This window comes from Sardina pilchardus, chromosome 23, assembly GCF_963854185.1.
Source record: "Sardina pilchardus chromosome 23, fSarPil1.1, whole genome shotgun sequence".
NCBI lineage: Eukaryota > Metazoa > Chordata > Actinopteri > Clupeiformes > Clupeidae > Sardina > Sardina pilchardus.
The window spans coordinates 27079591-27095224 of record NC_085016.1 but is presented as its reverse complement, the minus strand read 5'-3'; positions in this window follow the sequence as shown (position 1 = coordinate 27095224).

The following is a 15634-nucleotide window of genomic DNA, read 5'->3' as shown; positions in this document are numbered from 1 at the left end:
TCTGAGGGGATTCCTCAGACAGGACGCAGATGTGGATTGACAACATCCTGCAGTTTGACCTGTTCAACCGACCTCTTCTCTGTCCCATACACACCACACAGTCTTTGGTCAACCTCTGCTTCATTGCCATCACAACCATCGGTCCCTGTTTCATCTGCAGCACAACACAGCACAGCTGACGGCCTCTTCTCCATCTGCAGCACAGCACCACACACCAGACAGAGTCCGCTGCGTCTTTCACACACCTGGTGGATCCTATTGTGTGCCTCACATACCTGAGAGACTCTGCTCCACAGTACCTGCAGGCTCTGCCCTGCCCCACCCCTCGCACACCCGATGGACCTAGCTGTGTCCCTCACATACACAATGCGCTGTACCCCATCCCTCACACACCCGATGGATCTAGCTGTGTCCCTCACATACACAATGCGCTGTACCCCATCCCTCACACACCCAACAGATCCTGTTGTGTCTCTAACACACAGAGCAGGCTTTGCCCAGCCCCTCAGGGTGGCTCTGAAATCTGTGGCTTTCACACTCCCAACAGACGCTGCTCTCTCCCTCACACACCCGGCTGGCTCTGCCCGGTCCGTTGCACACCTGCAGACTTCCAGCCGCCACAAACCCAGCTCACCCTTCTCCTGCTGTGTCCTTTACAAACCAAAAAACACAGCTATGCTCCGCACATGACTAGCTGACTCTGCCTGGTCCCTTGCACACCCAGTGGACGTGGACACTGTTGTGACTGTTGATATTGTTGATATACATAGGTTTCTCGTTTACCAACTATACTGGCTGCGCGCGCATCCGAGAGGCAGAAAATGCCAAGCTACATTAGAAAGTTACCAAGTAGTTGGATGTTAAGAATGGTAAGCTTATATGCTATGATTAATTAAGCAATGAAAAAGTGATGTTACCTTCCAAAAAAATGTATTTATTCAGTCAGAGTTCCCAAAAGTACAGCTTGATGATGGTATTGACAAACATACTGGGAAGGCAGAGCGCCGAAACGCGTCTGTGTGAATAAATGGTGATTGCTTATGCATAGTGCGGCCTGTTCTCTTGTTTTCATTGACAAACATAGCACATCAGTTATGAAACCATGCTGTGTGATGGATGTATATCAGGTTTATGTAACAACAGGCCACATTTAATTTTATGTGTTTGACTTCATGGCGGGCCACATGAAACAGAGCAGAGGGCCGCATGTGGCCCCTGGGCCTTAGTTTGCCCACCCCTGTTGTAGTAGCATGTCAATAAATTAGTTTATCCAATCATATGAAAGGTGTTTTGACAAGGCCCTGCCTTCTGAAATACATTTCCAATGGAGTAGTTCCAGATGAATGTGAGGAGCTAGGTGGAACGAAATTCAAGTGGTGAGTCAGGTTAACATACAGTAAGTAGTATGTAGTAAGTAGTAAGTAGTACAATTTTATTGTTATTTATTCAAAACAACACTTATTCTAATAAAGTTAAACTGCAGGATGTTGTCAATCCACATCTGCGTCCTGTCTGAGGAATCCCCTCAGATCCTGCTGTATCAGGGAGTACAGGTGCTCCATCACGATGAGTTGTTCTGCACAAACACACAAGCACAAGCAAAAGACATGAGACATGTACTAATCAAAAGACAGAGCTGGTCACAGTGCTTAATAACATTTCCTGTGGAGATGTAACAGAAGAAGGTAACGTTGGCAACACTGCTTGAGCTCCCATGTTTACAAAAAGTAACGTTTCGACCCTTGGGTCTTTCTCAGGCAAATGAACCAATACTCTAACTAAGGTTATACTATGTCTGTGGTCTCCAAACGTTCACAAAGAGTGGACCTCCAGAGATCGCCAGGGCCATTGATGAACTGACCACAGATAGATCGCACCATCGCGCTCATACTATGCTAGACTACCGTTGACAACATAGCGATATTTCATGACATAATCGGACACATACGCTTATATAACGCGAGGACATTAACAATATACTTCTGAACAAATAAATACATGGTATCAATTCATAATTTAGGCTACTGTAGTGCGACATTTCATCAAAAGCCTCGTTTGGATGTGGACAAACCTACGATGCTAAGATAGCCATCTGATACCTTAAAACCAGCGTCAGTATTGTAACAACTACGCCATAACATCCCACATAAACGTGAAAATTAGACCCATAACAAATTAGATTACACTTCTTACCTTGGGTTAATGAGTAGTGAGGAAAACCCATTGTTTTGAGTCCATAACGCGTGTAGCCCATCGATGGCTTTGGTGTAGCTAGCTCCACGGAACTACTTACTGTGGTCAATATCTTCTTCTTCTTCATATGGCGGTTGACATACTGTGCTCAATAGCGCCACATCCCATATACCTGTACATAGTGGCCAAAAAGAGCGTTGCACCACTACCTGGGGGGGAGGTGGGTAGCTCTTGCGCTTGAATCCATAGTAAAGCTGTCAGTCAAAACGCATCAGCCAATAGGAATGCACCCCACAGACACCCACCCACATGTGAAGTTTGTGCCAGAATCGCAAGCAAAGAAACAGGCAGCGCAAACGCGAGAGCCAGAATCGAAACTGAAAAAGCCAGGAGCAAACAAACGAATGATGTCGCTGCAAATGACTGTTGTTATTGTAAACCAAAAGACAAGTTATTCAAACAGTTTTTTTTTGCAACTACACAAATAATTTGTTTGAGAGTTTAGATTTTTTTTTTCGACTTTATTTTTTTTGTTTAGATTTTGTATTTGGTATTTTGATTAATTGATTTTTGTTTGAATTTGAAAAAGTATTGTTTGAACTTTTTGGCACAAACGAAACTCCATAGACATGTTGGCTACATATATGCTAGGAATACTTAGAAATGTGTAGGCTATAGGCTATTTTAAAACGGAGGCATGTTCATTTTAACCGGCGACGCTGGGTAGCCTACATGTACCCAGCACTTGTTATCACATATTTTGTCCCCACCACTTTTGACGACTGAAAATAAAATGTATTTAACAGAAATCTCTTTAATACATGCCTATGCTTGTCACTTTACTTATAACCGTAGGCTACATGCATGGAGAAGATCGCGCATTTTGTAACATTGTAACAATGGATGGTCAGATATGCGATAGGGCAGTGAGGGTGATTCATTGTAACCATCGACTAGCAGGCCTAGCTCCGCAAAATAAGTTTCTAGCAACGTATGTATAGTATGCATGTTCATGTTGATTCAGAGATAGGCATAGACTACCATAGGCTGCTGGGCGTCAAGCTATATGACATCATTTTATCATGTGGTGAATTAATAACTAACGTCAATTTAACATGTCAGAACTTTTGATCGGCGTTTCAAGTCCATGACACGAATAAAGCATAGCGGTGTTTACAGTCGAGCTGTGGCGAAACTGGTTGAAGCATGTGAATCGTACGCCAGCGATCGGGGTTCAAACCCCACTCGAAGGTGGAACCCATCAAGAGAAAAGGCATCGTTTTATTAAAAAAATGAAAGATTTTCTGTTTTGCGATTTTTTTTATGTTTGCGATGTCTGCTGAAAAGAAAAGTTAATATGTGAATTCGTGGTTCAGCGCACACTCACACATATTTTTACATTGACATAGTTTCGGGCTTAAGTGTCTGTCGAGAGAGAAGAGGGGGAGGCAGTCGTCCTCAGTGCCGCATATAGGTAGGCTATAATGTAGTGAACTGGTTAGACGAGTGTGGGGGAGGGGGAATGATCGCACAAGACAATTGCTCTTCATGAAATGGATCTCACAGACGGCTGTACACGTGCCACTTGCGAAATCGGACGTGGCACATAGCCTAATTATTAGGCTACTATATATACTATATATATAGAGCTGGCTTAACAAAGTTTGTTAAGCCAGCTCCATACATAACAATAGCTGTCGCGCGCTCTCCCCGGCCTCCATTTAAACTAAGGACAAACCCATTCATTCGTGCCCAAAAAAATATTGTCAGTAAGGAAAGGTCATATTACCAAATGGCGAACCTCGAAAATTATTTAGGATATAGAGCCGTGTCCATTACGCACTACAGTTATTTTTTAGGCTATTGTTTTTGTCTACCAAGGCAAACATAGTTGAAACGTTTGCTCTAAACGTATGTATTTCCAATCGGCTTTCACAATCAGCTACAGCTGCGCTGATGATCACCATGAAAACTTGCAATGTCTATACAGAACTGCTTTCACTTCCCCGAGTCGCGAACGCAACATGCACAACAATATATTTAGCAAACACATGTATTTCCAGCTCTCAAAACCGATGAGGTCCAGATCTCAGTGGCCTCATAGCTGCCTACAGCCATGCATAGTAAGCCTAATGATAGCCTTGCCAAATAAGTCATCAATCACACACCCCTAATCGCGGGGTTAACCTGTTCCTTTCACACTGAGCCCCGATGAAAACAACCTCCTTGGCGGAGATAATAATTAGGCCTATCAAATTAAAAGCACACTACGACAGGTATACTTGTGTGATCACGCAACACAAGAGAGCATTTAGCGATGGGACAGTTGTGAATGAGTGCTTAACACCCTGGAGTCTAAATACCCCCCGGGGGATTTGAAAAACTGTTCCAAACACACATCTCAATCTCTGCTTTTATCATATTATAGAAACACCATTAGAAACCTTTAATCAACTCGTTTTCAAGTATATAGAACATAGGGGCGCGGTAAAGTTAGTTTAATATTCAACATTCTTTTGATATTCAAAATTTAAAAAGATCGAAAATGGCTGTGGAGCATACCATTGAAATTCCCTCATATGGAACACTCCAAATATATGGTGTTTGCATGTCCCATGTGCCCCTGTCCTGTAGATTTTATGACATAATTGTTTTATGACACAAATAAGGCTACTAATCAATTATGCTCCTTGGCTCCAAATTACCTAATGACCCCAAACCTTTTTAGGATCACACAAACTGGTCCCCCACACATGCCACAAAGCTTGGTTCCCAATTAACCCTTTCATTGATTTTTTAATATATTTTTTCCATTCTATAAATCTATTATGCTCCTTGGCACATTGACCGACTGACACCAAACCTTTTTAATATAATACACACTGCTCCCCTACACATGCCACAAAGCTTGGTTTTCCATTTAACCCTTTCATTGATTGCCAAGGAGCATAATAGATTTATAGAATGGGAAAAATATTAAAAATCAATGAAAGGGTTAATTGGAAAACCAAGCTTTGTGGCATGTATGAGGGACCAGTTTGTATGATCCTAAAAAGGTTTGGGGACATTAGGTCAATTGCCCAAGGAGCATAATAGATTTATAGAATTAAAACAAATATTAAAAATCAATGAAAGGGTTAAATGGAAAATGTTGCTTTGTGGGATGTGTAGGGGACCAATGTGTATTATATTAAAGGGTTTTTGGTGTCAGTCAGTCAATGTGCCAAGGAGCATAATAGATTTATAGAATGGAAAAAAATATAAAAAATCAATGAAAGGGTTAATTGGAAAACCAAGCTTTGTGGCATGAGTGGGGGACCAGTTTGTATGATCCCAAGAAGGTTAGGGGACATTAGATCAATTGGCCAAGGAGCATAATAGATTTATAGAATTAAAACATTTATTAGAAATCAATGAAAGGGTTAAATGGAAAACCGAGCTTTGTGGCATGTGTAGAAGAGCAGTGTGTATTATATTAAAAAGGTTTGGTGTCAGTCGGTCAATGTGCCAAGGAGCATAATAGATTTATAGAATGGAAAAATATAAAAAAATCAATGAAAGGGTTATTTGGAAAACCACGCTTTGTGGCATGAGTGGGGGACCAGTTTGTATGATCCCAAGAAGGTTAGGGGACATTAGATCAATTGGCCAAGGAGCATAATAGATTTATAGAATTAAAACATTTATTAAAAATCAATGAAAGGGTTAAATGGAAAACCGAGCTTTGTGGCATGGGTAGGGGAGTAGTGTGTATTATTTAAAAAAGGTTTGGTGTCAGTCCGTCAATGTACCAAGGAGCATAATAGATTTATAGAATGGAAAAAAATATTAAACATCAATTAAAGGGTTAATTGGAAAACCAAGCTTTGTGGCATGAGTGGGGGACCAGTTTGTATGATCCCAAGAAGTTTTGGGGACATTAGGTCAATTGGCCAAGGAGCATAATAGATTTATAGAATTAAAACATGTATTAAAAATCAATGAAAGGGTTAAATGGAAAACCGAGCTTTGTGGCATGTGTGGGGGACCAGTTTGTATGATCCCAAGAAGGTTTGGGGACATAAGGTCAATTGGCCAAGGAGCATAATAGATTTATAGAATTAAAACATTTATTAAAAATCAATGAAAGGGTTAAATGGAAAACCGAGCTTTGTGGCATGTGTAGGGGAGTAGTGTGTATTATTTAAAAAAGGTTTGGTGTCAGTCGGTCAATGTACCAAAGAGTATAATAGATTTATAGAATGGAAAAAATATTAAAAATCAATGAAAGGGTTAAATGGAAAACCGAGCTTTGTGGCATGTGTGGGGGACCAGTTTGTATGATCCCAAGAAGGTTTGGGGTCATTAGGTCAATTGGCCAAGGAGCATAATAGAATTATAGAATTAAAACATTTATTAGAAATCAATGAAAGGGTTCAATGGAAAATCCAGCTTTGTGGCATATGTGGGGGACCATTGTGTACAATATTAAAAAAGGTTTGGTGTCAGTGGGTTAATCTTCCAAGGAGCATAATAGATTTATAGAATGAAAAAATATAAAAAATCAATGAAAGGTTTGATTGGAAAACCAAGCTTTGTAGCATGTGTAGGGGACCAATGTGTGTTATATTAAAGGGTTTTGGTGTCAGTCGGTCAATGTGCCAAGGAGCATAATAGATTTATAGACTGGAAAAAAAGATAAAAAAATCAATGAAAGGGTTCATTGGAAAACCAAGCTTTGTGGCATGAGTGGGGGACCAGTTTGTATGATCCCAAGAAGGTTAGGGGACATTAGGTCAATTGGCCAAGGAGCATAATAGATTTATAGAATTAAAACATTTATTAGAAATCAATGAAAGGGTTAAATGGAAAACCGAGCTTTGTGGCATGTGTAGAAGAGCAGTGTGTATTATATTAAAAAGGTTTGGTGTCAGTCGGTCAATGTGCCAAGGAGCATAATAGATTTATAGAATGGAAAAATATAAAAAATCAATGAAAGGGTTAATTGGAAAACAAAGCTTTGTGGCGTGTGTGAGAGCCCAGTTTGTATGATCCTAAAAAGGTTAGGGGTGATTATGTCAATTGGCCAAGGAGCATAATAGATTTGTAGAATTGAAACATTTATAAAAAATCAATGAAAGGGTTAAATGGAAAACCGAACTTTGTGGCATGTGTAGGGGAGCAGTGGGTATTATTTTAAAAAGGTTTGGTGTCAGTCGGTCAATGTGCCAAGGAGCATAATAGATTTATAGAATGGAAAAAAATATTAAAAATCAATGAAAGGGTTAATTGGAAAACCAAGCTTTGTGTCATGTGTGGGGGACCAGTTTGTATGATCCTTAAAAGGTTTGGGGTCATTAGGTCATTTGGCCAAGGAGCATAAAAGATTAGTAGCCTTATTTGTGTCATAAAACAATTATGTCATAAAATCTACAGGACAGGGGCACATGGGACATGCAAAAACCATATATTTGGAGTCTACCACATGAGGGAATTTCATTGGTATGCTCCTCAGTCATTTTCGGTCATTTTGAATTTTGAATGTTAAAAGAATGTTGAATATTAAACTAACTTTACCGCAGTTGTTCTAAGAGAATATGGCCATGATAATGGCACTTTCTAAAAACAATAAATTCTTAGGATTTGTCCTCTCATCTGCAGCAGGCCCATTCAAAAGCCCATCCACCTAATTTGCATTTGAAAGAGCCAATCACTAAAGTGACACATTTAGTCTGGAAAAAGTAGCAGGCTAGCCTACTTTATGAGTTTTTTTGACCCCTCTAATAAATTGCCTATAGGCCTACTACGATATGGAGGAAGGGCTGCCTAACTGTTCCCCCTAAGAGTTTTTTCATAAGATAAAATGTTTACGCTATTTAAGTTTAGGATTTGGTAGACAAGACAACCTCGGAAAAGTTCTTCAGATAAACATTTTTTTATTGAATTAAAGGAAAGAAAATGTATCGCCGGGGTTTCGGGGCTTGCGAAGGCATTCGTTGATCTTATCGATGCAGTCCTTGCGGCCACTTCTCCCCATCGTAGGAAACGTTCTGTTTAGTGTTGACAACACAAAGGCCTTCACGTTGTGTGGCAGTGCTTGCTTGCCCTTCGATCCATCCCAGTTGGTGGTTTTGCACCAGGCTCTGTAGTGCTCCTTTGGGGTGATGGCTCTGAAGAGCAGGCATCCGTATCTACCAACTTGGCCGCAGTTATGCTCGAAAATTATCATAATAACAGACACACCTAATTGTATGGCTCTATGTTTAAACACATCAAATTAGCAAGCATTTCCTCCCGATAGCAGCAACGTTTGCTTTCTTTTTCTGTCGGTCCGCGGTTGCTTGGTCAATTGCGCAGCAAATTATCAGATGAAGCACCGGACTTAATTTCACTCCATGTCTCGCGGACCAGCAGCAGTCTCCACGTTTCGCGGCCCATAGTATGAGAAACGCTGCATTAAAGTGTCATTAGGTTGTAGGCTATATGTTTAGTGTTTTCTTTGTGTGTTTTTCATTGTAGTGTGTGTGCATTGAGTAGTTCCTTAAAACACGGAACAAAGAGCGTCCCGTATCTGTTCAATACGGAAGAAGACTTTAACTATTAGCCTACTTATATATGTCTTATAACGAAACGCGAAGAAAAAATACGAGGACTGACCATCTCGTTTCTCCGCGTTTCCCCCAATACCATGGCGACAAAGAGAAATAAATATGATTTGACATTTAAGCTGATTGTTGACAAATTTGCCACACAATTCGGGAGAAGCAGCGGACAGGAGCGCCACAAGCAAGCACTTCTAGCCCAAATTAACATGGCAACGTTGCCTATGACTAAGTGTCTAAGTAGGCTAGTCCTACTAATATTACATTTGATTGGTAGCATGTTTGTAGCGCGCCAGTTTACCCATCCCCTACATCAAAACAGCTTAGAATCAATCAAAGAATCAGCTGTGTCGGCGTTAGGCTGTAGGCGATTTTCTATAACCATTTTCATTCATTTCAACAATGCTTCATTGAAACGTCGTTTGAATAATTTCGCCAGTCATCACCTTCATTGTAACGATTAAATGAGATTAAGGGGTCGACTATTGACGGATAGCCTATGCGCTCTTCATCATTAAATGCAGTCGAAATGCGGGATGAAACTTTCTGCCACCTGGTGGTTGTCTGGGTACATTGCCTTAGCCTCGAAAAAAATCGGCTTGACAGCCTGCGGGATCTCTTCGGGAGTCCCGCGGGAGAAGGTGCATTCTCAACCCGTACCCACTGTAGTTAACGGTTATCTTGCTGCCAGCTAAGTCACTTAACAGTAGTTTTTGTACAGTCTATGAATGAAATACAACTAACTTATCTGATGTGTTTAATCCTCTGACTCATAATATTTTCATCGGCAAGGGGGGAAGCTCAAATAAGACCTGTTGCTGGCGCCCGTGGCTGTGAATTGGTCTAATGTCACTAACGCGACTGATGTGTTTGTAGTCGTTAGAATTACGATCTTTCACAATGTTGTAATTCACTAGTTACGACATACTTTTCAAATGTCTTTACATGAAAAATTGTCATTAAAATTGACAAACATCATGGGTAATTCAAGGCATGAGACAATCGGGACCAGAAAATTATTTATCTTTCTCCATTGACTGCCATTCAAAATAAATCCAAAGATTGGTCCCATGGTGGCTAACGGAAGGGGCGTGACTTCGACTCTCTATAGAAAGAGAGTTGCGACACTCTTTGATGTCACTGCCACACGATCAAAAGTTCCAAAAATCCTGAGCTGAATGGTTGAATTGCAGGAGGGTGGGATGTACTTTTGGATGCTGGAGTGTGTAATCAATTAACCCATTGACTACTGACCAATTGTCTGTTAATAGTTCCAAAAGTCCCATAGATACGGAGGTCTGTGGAAAGACTTCCACTCCTCTGCTGCATTTGCCTTTGTGGAGACCCACCTATCGCCATCTGTTCCCGATGGAGCTGTTGAACTGGAAGGTTTCTCCTCGTTCCGGGCGGACAGGGACTTTGAAGCAGTGAATAAGTCGCGTGGAGGGGGGCTTTTGCTCCTTGTGAACGAACGCTGGTGTTCTGACGTCAAGGTTATTTACCAACACTGCTCCGCTGAAATGTAATCCCTCTTCATCCTCTGTTACCCATTCTATTCCCCCCGTGAGTACAGTTCATTCATTCTCGTGTGTGTTTATATCCCGCCCTCTGCTGACGTTACAACAGCTGTAGACACACTGGCCGAGCAGATAATGAGCGTGGAACGCAGGCACACAGATAGTCTCGTTATTGTTGTGGGAGACTTCAACAGGGCTAATCTGAGTCGGGCGCTCCCCAGATATAAACAACAAGTAACATGTCCCACCCGGGGAGAAAACACCCTTGATCACTGCTACTGCACAATCCGTCAGGCCTACCACTCCGTCGGCCGTGCTGCACTGGGCAACAGTGACCATGATCTCATTCACCTGATCCCCTGCTACAGGCAAAAACTGAAACTCTCCAAGCCTGTTGTAAGCCGGTTCAGAGTGTGGTCCAGTGTAGCATGTGAGCAACTCCAAGCCTGGCTGGAGAAAGCAGGCTGTGACCAGAACTTTGAGTGGGCAGGACCAGTGGCTGGCAACAACTTGGATGAGTACACAGACACTGTGGCCTCATTCTTCGGCTTCTGTGAGGAGGCATGCGTCCCCCTCCACTCCAGGAAGTCGTATAACAACGACAAGCCCTGGTTCACATCCCAGCTCAAGTGACTGAGGAGAGAGAAGGAGGCAGCCAGGAGTAGCGGGGATGGCGATCTGTTCAAGCAGGCCAAGTACAGTTTCACCAAAGCGGTGAAAGAGGCGAAACAACGCTTCGCGGAGAGACTGCAGTTGCAGCTGTCAGAGGGGAAACCTGCCTCCGTCTGGAAGGGCCTAAAGACGACAACCAACTATAGACCGAAGTCCCCCCAGGCGCCTGCAAGCCTGCCTCTCGCTAACGAGCTCAATGAGTTCTACTGCAGGTTTGAGAAGGTGCCCCCCCCCGGCCCCCCCTCCTGGGTCTTATTCACAGGCCCCTTCTACTCCCCCTCATCCTCATGCCCCCACTCCCCCCCTCTCTGTCACCGAGCAGCAGGTGAGACGGCTGTTCAGGAGTCAGAATCCTCGCAAGGCGGCTGGCCCGGACTCTGTCTCTTCATCGGCCCTGAAGCACTGTGCTGACCAGCTGGCTCCAGCGTTTACCAACATCTTCAACACCTCTCTGGAGCTGTGCCGTGTCCCAACATGCTTCAAGGCTTCAGTCATCATCCCCATCCCCAAGAAGGCCAAGGTCTCCGGCCTCAACGACTACAGACCTGTCGCCCTGACATCTGTTGTCATGAAGGTGCTGGAGCGCCTTGTCCTGGCCCATCTGAAGTCCATCACTGATCCTGCACTGGATTCCCTGCAGTTTGCATACAGAGCCAATAGGTCCACAGATGACGCTGTGAACATGGCTATGCATTATGTGCTGGAACACCTGGACACTGCAGGGAACTACGCTAGGATTCTGTTTGTGGACTTCAGCTCGGCATTTAACACCATCATCCCTTCTATCCTGGAGCGCCAGCTCTCCCAGCTACAGGTTCCAGCCCCCACCTGCAGGTGGATTATGGACTTTCTCACCAACAGGTCCCAGCGGGTGAAGCTGGGGAAATGTACATCTAGCCCCAGATCCATCAGCACAGGCTCCCCCCAGGGCTGTGTACTGTCCCCCGCCTTATTCTCCCTGTACACCAACAGCTGAACCTCACTCCACCCATCCGTAAAACTCCTGAAATTTGCGGATGACACTACCCTGGTGGGGCTCATCGCCAGGGGGGACGAGTCCGCATATAGGAAGGAGATTTCACGATTACAGTGCTGGTGCAGCCGTTACAACCTGGAGCTCAATGCATCAAAGACAGTGGAAATGGTGGTGGACTTCAGGAGGAATCCTACCCCGCCCCCTCCCATCATGCTGGGGGTAACACCGGTGACCAGGGTAGAATCATGCCGGTTTTTAGGTCTGAACATCTCCAGGGACCTGAAATGGCAACTAAACATCACAACCCTCCTCAATAAAGCCCATAAACGGATGTACTTCCTCCGGCAGCTGAAAAAAATTCAAGCTCCCGAGGCCCATCATGACTCAGTTCTACACCACCATCATTGAGTCCATTCTCACACACTCCATAATCACCTGGTTCCCTGCTGCAGTGACCAAGGACCAGGCCAAGCTGCAGCGGGTGATCAAGTCAGCAGAGAGGGTGATTGGCACTCCCTTGCCCTCTCTTAAGTCCCTCCATGACACCAGGGCACTGAAGAGGGCAAGTAAGATCATAGCTGATCCCACACACCCAGGGAACCGCCTGTTTTCCATCCTCCCCTCTGGGAGAAGGCTGCGGGTGCCCAGGACCAGGACGACCCGCCACCGCCTCAGCTTCTTCCCCACAGCCGTCAGACTGATTAATGCGGCTGGTCCTTTACCACCACCCCTACCCCACTGAGTGTCATCTGAGTGTCACTTGGACATTGAACTATGATCATGACTGATGCCCATCCCATTGCACTTTACTATTATTAATATCAGCACTACCTCCACAGTATCTATGCATTGTTGTCTGTCTGTTGTGCCATCACTGTCTTTGTCTAGCTGCACTATATGTATTGAAGAAAACACACACTGTATTGCTGAAACAAATTCCTATATGTTTTTTACATAATGGCAATAAAGTACCTTGAACCTTGAGGTCTATGGGAGTGTCGCCACTCTGTACTGATCCTGATCTACTCGTTTCTAGAAGAGTTAGCAACGGTGTTGCTAAACCACCGCGGTGCGACGCAACTTGCGATCAAAACAACGATTGTGAGTTTTGGATGGGCACTTGTGATTTTTGTCTCCTGACACTGACGACATCACCAACTGGAACTACCAAGATACGCCACACGTGCGACTGCCCAGGGGTAAATGTTGAAACGACCAAACTTTGCGTCCTTGTTTGCGATTGAGAGTTTGAACTACCTTTTGTAGGAACACCAAATCCAAGAACGACGGAGTGAACTCCCAAGGTTGCGATGAAGTTAACAAACGACGCTTAGGTAGTCGTAGAAACGCACCCCTGGTCTCGTCCAGTCCTCTGTCTTTCTGTTAATTAGTCATTTCTACCCCCTTGTTTCTCAGTTCTTTGTCAGATCGTCTCTATGTTTGCTCGTGTTGTTACATAAATCTGTAGTTTTGAAAGTGTTGAAGCCATTAAACATCTTTGTTTGTCAGAGTGAGTCTTGCGCGTGGGTCTATCATTCAGAAACGTGACACTAACCACCGTTACATGTGCACCACCTGGATATATTTGTATATCACACTGCACTTTCTGCTTTTTTGCACTTCAGGTTAGATGCAAACTGCCTTTGTCTTTGTACTTGCACTGTGCACAATGACAATAAAGTTGAATCGAAACTAGATAGAGGTTTCCACATAAACAATCTAACTGCAAGCAGTGCAGTTTATGTCACTGTTTTAAAGATTTGGCCCAGATCAGATTTCAGCTACTCAGCCAAAACTCTGAAAAAGTTTCAAACACGGATGCATGATCATGCAGACCACCCTGTTGCATGAAGTAGGCCTACCTCTGTTATATTGACGCTGTCGGACAGGATGGTGTTTACAATTTGTGCTGCAGACGTAATGTTTGAGGCCGTCAGCTTCTCCGGCCTGGACGTCAGGATCTGTGTACTGCTTGCTAGCCGCTCTGTTTCCACTGCATCCATTGAATCAGTCACCTGGGGAAATATAAGGTTATAAACTACACGGATGTGGAAGTACATGACATGAAATGAAATGGTATGCATTCTCAAAGCTACCATTGTCTCAGCTTTACTCACATTGACTTGGATACCTTCAAGGGTTATTTGGCATTCAATTTTCTGAATGCGGTCAAATACTGGCATTCCACTATTGTTTAAGCATCTAGTTGAGGCTATGGGAATATCAGCTATATGGGGGAACAATGTTTTCAGAATTACCCGTTGGCTTGACAACGAAGAAATTAACAATCAAGAGGTCAAGCAGTCTATACCATTGGTTGTACCCGATGGACATGTCTCTGAGGAGTAGGCAGACCAACCAATTACAGTTTGCTGGAACTCAAAGTCATCCAAAACAGTCTTCTTACAGAAATTTGCTAAAATGAGGAAAAATATATAGAAACATAAGTTAGCAATATAACAATAATCTGCTCATACTCAAACTGTACAACTGTACATGACTTCTGGAAATCAATATGCTGACAACAGAAAACAGAACTGAACATTGCCTATTGTCGCCTTGGATATTTCCCCTTTTATTGTTTTACTACATGGAATCTACAGTATAGTTTTATCATTTATAGTCTGTTAACACCCCAGAGCTAACTTGTGGAGCAACCATAAATTAGTTACCAAGTTCTGTGATAGCCAAAATCAAAATGTGCCGCCTTCACGTAGGCCTACTGGAGATCACAGTCTCCACTCAAAGGCAGAGGACAAACGTCTGTTCAGGAAAACGTCTGCATTTCAGACTTTAATGTCCCCGTGAGAGTCACACGTGCGATAATGGACACATACAGAGTTTCCTTCGTGAGGAGCTGGAAGAGGAAGAATTGGTGCTCACAGTCATCTGTTATAAACTTCGGGTTCATGAACTTAGTTGTTGGTGCTTCGTTTTATGTGTAGACACCTATAGCAAGCTGCTGACGAGGTTTGGCGCTGTTTTGAGCAATGTTAGTGGTTTAAAAATGCGATTTTGAAAGCATATGGCTCCAAGCCCCATGCTAATCCACTGTTTGCTATTTTGGGCTGTAGCTTTTGCCTGTGCTAGCTCTGTAGTGCGTGATCAATGAAAAATACTTCTTCCACGGCTTAGTTGATGTCCTTTAATTCAGAAAAACACATTTTTGTCAATTTTCGCCAGACTTACACTTGAATTTAACTGATGAACAATCACTGGTAAAGTCCACCACATTCTTAATTACACAGGAAGACACGTCAGTACTTAAAAACGAGCGTAAATAAGGTGCAGGACCTGCCTGAAAAGTTGAACATTTCTCAACTTTTTTGACGGAGGCAGCGGAGCTGAAGGAACGTACGGACCCACAATTCCTTTCGAGTCCGCCCCATGCAAAGTCGATGAGATCCGTTGACGGACGTAGACAGTGTGAACGCCCTGTGGGAGATCGCTAAAGTTCTGTTCAGAACAGCTTTGTGTGGTGTCTTTGGAATGTCCGGAGACGTGTTCCAAAGATATGGAAGGTCTACAGTGCCAAAAGGCAGCACTACAAAGAGTTGAAATGACTTCAGACCAGTGGCACTGACCTCACTGGTCATGAAGTCATTGGAAAAGATTGTGAAATGGTTGTTGTTGTTGTTGTTGTTGAGGGTGGGTGAGGCCTTGGATCCCATTCAGTTTGCATGCAGGGCTAACAG